The sequence below is a fragment of the Sesamum indicum genome, linkage group LG6, assembly GCF_026168435.1.
Source record: "Sesamum indicum cultivar Baizhima isolate 11 linkage group LG6, ASM2616843v1, whole genome shotgun sequence".
NCBI classification, from domain to species: domain Eukaryota; kingdom Viridiplantae; phylum Streptophyta; class Magnoliopsida; order Lamiales; family Pedaliaceae; genus Sesamum; species Sesamum indicum.
The window spans coordinates 10557105-10562153 of NC_142662.1; the positions used below are offsets into that span (position 1 = coordinate 10557105).

At 35.3% G+C, this 5049-nt stretch overlaps 1 pseudogene; it reads left to right on the forward strand.

The window, feature by feature from the left end:
- The first annotated feature begins 2783 nt into the window (after positions 1-2783).
- On the forward strand, positions 2784-3554 carry LOC148787736 (secreted RxLR effector protein 161 pseudogene; annotated as a pseudogene).
- Positions 3555-5049: the final 1495 nt, after the last annotated feature.

Here is a 5049-nt window from a genome sequence, read left to right on the forward strand (position 1 = left end):
ATAGTGTTAATCTAGAAACAGTAGTAAATGGTTTAAAGAGTAAAGAATTAGACCTTAAGGTTAATAAACCTAGTCAGAACCAACATGAAATAAATGCTGTCAGGGGCAGGACTAAGTTCAGGAATGTTAATCCTAGATATAATAGTAGAAGTAGAAGTAGAAATAACTATAGTAGGAGTAAGTCTAGATCAAGAGAAACCAGCCTTAAAAATGATAAGATAAAAGATAGACGGTGTTATAATTGTGGAATAAAAGGCCATTATATAAAAGACTGCAGAAAGCCTAGACGTGAAAACAGAGACAGAAATTATGATGATAAAGATAAAACCAATAATGTGACTATTGAATCAAATGGGGAAGTTTTTACTGTGTATGAAGTTAACTCTGTAAATTCCTTTGACATGAATGAATGGTTGATTGATTCTGGCTGCACATTTCATATGAGTCCGTTCAAAGACATTTTTTCTAATTTGAGATATGAGCATGTTGGCTTTGTGTCCATGGCTAATGAGAAAAAATGCGAAATAAAAGGTCTTGGTGACATTTCGTTATGTTTTGAGGAAGGATATAAAATGATTTTGAAAAATATCAGGTATGTCCCTGACTTAAGTCATAACTTGATATCATGTGCTGCATTAGAGGAAGAGGGATTAGAAGGTAGGTGGGGAAAGGGCATAATGAAAGTTATGAAAGGATCCTTAGTCGTTTTTAAAGCTGAACGAAAACGAAACTTGTATATCTGCACTGCTACTTATGAAAATATTGCTGCATCTGCTCTTGAAAACAATAAAACCACTCTTTGGCATAAAAGGCTTGGTCACATCAGCATGAAGGGACTGGATTTTTTGAGAAAAGATGGAATTCTGAATGACTGTCTTGGAAAATTAGAATTTTGTGATGAATGTATCATGGGAAAACATCATAGAGTCCATTTTCCTGCATCCCCATCCCCAAACCCATCTATGTCTACTTGCATCTTAGATTATGTTCATGCGGATGTGTGGGGTCCTTCTAATGTGCCCACCCATGGTGGTAATCGATATTTTTTGTCAATCATTGATAACTACTCTCGTAAAGTGTTTGTTTTTCTGATGAAACATAAATCTGAAGTTTTCGATAAGTTCGAAAAATGGAAAATTCTTGTTGAAAATCAAACTAGTAAGAAATTAAAATCTCTTAGGACTGATAATGGATTAGAGTTTTGTAATCAACAGTTTTCTGAAATGTGTGACAAATTTGGCATAAAAAGGCATAAGACTAATCCTTATACCCCTCAACAAAATGGGGTAGCTGAACGCATGAATCGCACTTTACTTGAAAAAGTTAGATGCCTATTAATCAGTTCTGGTTTACCTAAATCTTTTTGGGGTGAAGCTGTCTTAACTGCTGCACATCTCATAAACTTGTCTCTTTCTGTGCCTTTATCTGGTAAAACTCCTGATCTTATGTGGAATGGAAAACTGCCTGATTTATCTGGTTTACGTGTGTTTGGATGTTCTGCTTTTGTTCATCAAAATAGTGATAAACTTGAACCTAGATCCCTTAAATGTATTTTTATTGGTTATCCTGAAGGAGTAAAAGGCTATAGATTATGGGTTAGGTGTCAACCTGGTTTTAAGGTTCTAATCAGTCGAGATGTTACTTTTAATGAAAATGAAATGCCTTGTTTAGCTAGAACCAAACCCATAGAACTAGAAACCACTTTTAATAAAGTAGACCTAGAGGATAACCAAGAAGGGGAGGGATTAAACAATAACCAAGAACAAAATGCAGAAAATCTAGAAAACATAGGAGACACAAACCCTCCACCAAATCCCCTCGATAACTACCAACTTGCTAGGGATAGGGATAGAAGACAAACTAGGATACCTTCAAAACTTAGGGATTTTCACACAAGCTTGAACATTGAACTAGGAGAACCATCTAGTGTCGAAGAAGCTATAAAATCTGAAAAATGGCTAAATGCTATGAATGAAGAAATGAAATCTTTAAAAGACAACAAAACGTGGATCCTAGTTCCTAAACCCAAAAACGCTTCCGTTGTTGATTGTAAATGGCTGTTCAAGATAAAACAAGAAAACCCCATAAAATACAAAGCTAGATTAGTTGCTAAGGGCTTCACTCAAAAAGAAGGCATAGACTATAATGAAATTTTTTCACCTGTTGTCAAATATACTACTGTCAGGATTATACTTGCTCTTACTGCCTATCATGATTGGGAATTAAAACAGATGGATGTAAAAACTGCATTCCTGCATGGTGACCTAGATGAAAATATCTACATGAATCAACCTTTTGGATTTTCTGATACTTCTAAGCCTGATCACGTGTGTTTACTGAAAAAATCCTTATATGGCTTGAAACAATCACCTCGTCAATGGAATAAAAAGTTTGATGAATTTATGTTGTCTTTAAGTTTCTCTAGGAGTAACTATGATCACTGCCTCTATTTTAAATATGTTGATACTACTCCGATTTTTCTGGTACTATATGTTGATGACATGTTAATTGCAAGTCCTAGCTTACATCTTATCCATTGTCTTCAAAATGATCTATGCAAAACCTTTGAAATGAAAGACCTTGGCAATGCAAAACAGATTCTTGGCATGAGCATTATTAGGGACAGAAAAACTTCTTCTATTCTTTTGAACCAGAAAATATATCTTTTGTCTATCCTCAAAAAGTTTGCTATGGAAAATTCTAAACCCACTACTGTTCCCTTGGCTGCCCATTTTCAACTTAGTAAAAGCTAATGTCCCCAATCTGAAAATGATATGCAAAAAATGAGTAAGATCCCCTACTCCAATGTGATTGGCTCGATTATGTTTCTAATGGTGTGCACTAGACCTGATGTTGCCTATGCCATTAGTTGTTTGAGTAGATATATGTCAAATCCTGGTCCTCCTCATTGGGAAGCATTAAAATGGCTACTTAGATATTTGCGTGGATCTGAAAATGTTGGTATTAAATTTTCAAAACATTCTGCTCATGCACATCTCATTGGTTATGTAGATTCGAATTATGCTAATGATAGGGACAGTCGTAAATCCACCACATCCTACATATTTACATTTTGTAATTCATGCATTAGTTGGAAATCCCAACTTCAACATATTGTTGCCTTATCCACAACTGAAGCTGAGTACATTGCTACAACAGAGGCTTTTAAAGAAGCACTATGGCTTAGTGGGCTTCTAAATGAAATTGGTTTCTTAAAGAAAAAACCTGTGATCTTCTCTGATAGTCAATCTGCAATTCAGCTATGTAAAAACCCCGTTTTTCACGACAGAACGAAACATATAGATGTTAGGTATCATTTCATTCGTGACATTGTCGGAAAAAATGAGATAAAATTAGAAAAGATTAGTTCAGATGAAAATCCTGCAGACATGGGTACAAAGTGCTTGCATATAGAAAAATTCTGTAAGTGCTTAAAAATACTCTTATTAAATCCTGACTGACACCTCTGTGTTGTTTAGTGTTGTTTATATTGCAGGTACAACCTTGGAGTATTTATTGGCAATGATGAGAAAACCAGATCCATAAACCCCTGACCTATACCATTGGGTATTTGGTCCAAGGTGGGGTATGTTAGATAAAGTGGCCCAAATCCGGAAGCCCACCCACATCAAGCCCATTACCACCTGGAGGCCCCAACCCGGCACCCGACCCGCTCCACTCTGCCCGACCCGGTTTGACTTATATATGTACCCCCTTATCCTCAAACCCTAACTAGCTCTCTCTCTCTCTTCATTCGATTCCGCCGCTTCCTCCTTCTCTCTCTCTCTAAAACCGATATGTCCGTTCGGTCTTCCTCTCCTCTTCGTTTCCGGCGGTTTCTAAGAGCCAACCTAATGGCTCTTGAGAAACCGCAGAAACCGCCTAACAAACTATATCTCCGGATGATTTCTAGCCTATAAATACGGAGGTTCCATTTCCCCTAAATCACTCTCGGCCGAAAAAGGAAATCTGTTTTCTACTCTTGTTCTTCGTGATATCTACTGTGAGAGTGTTCTTTGTGAAGTGAGAGTGTCCGATCTTTGTGCTCGGGTGTTGGTTGGGTGCCGAGTGTTGTGGAGCAACCGTGGGGGCTTGCCGTGTGTGGTTGGGTGCGGTATTTGTGACCGTGTCCCTTTAAGATTGGATCTGGCTCTATCTCCTGAGCCACATCCAAACAGTTGATTCGTTGTTCTATTTCTTTCTGTTTCTTAGTTATATTCTGTTCTGTAAATATTTGATATATTCGGCCTGTAATATTGAGGAGTTTCGTACTCCGTTCATCTGTAATAGTTGATAGGGTATTATTGGAAAGAAATGCCACTGGAGGGTTATTCCCTACACATAAGATAGTACGAGCTAATAATATAATAAATATATTATGACAACCAAAAGTCAATCATTCAGTGCTAGAACTTTGATAAATAGAAACTAGCAACAATAGCATACTCCATTTTAATTTAATTGTTATACATTTACAGAAAATTAGACTAAATTATGAAATGTATTCTACAATGCTTACACTACGTCATTTTGATCTCCTAAATATGTTTGGTTTGAATTTAATAATACAAATAAATATATGCTTTTCTCTAAAGAACATTTATTAAATATGATGATGGAGTTGAATTTTTTAAAATTATCAATTCTATAATTTACCCAAGATATTTAGGGTAGGAATTCCATTTTGACCCTACATCTTATTAATATGTAATACTTGCACAAAGACGATAGAATTTAAATTTTTAAACCTATCCATTATACAACAATACATATAAGAATTTTAAACGAAACACAAACCATAAGATGCACGTTTATCACCATTAAAATAGACATAACATACTCGAAAAGCATATATACTTACAAATAATAAGTTAAATAGTTCAAATTTAATAGGGAAAAATATATGAAAAAAATAACACAAAATGGCATAAATATGACAAATATTCAACCATAATTAAAATTAATAACAAAAAAAATATTTACGGTTTTATGAAAGAATAAAAAGATAATGGTATGAGACTAACCTTTGTGCTTAGGTCCCGAAGGAAA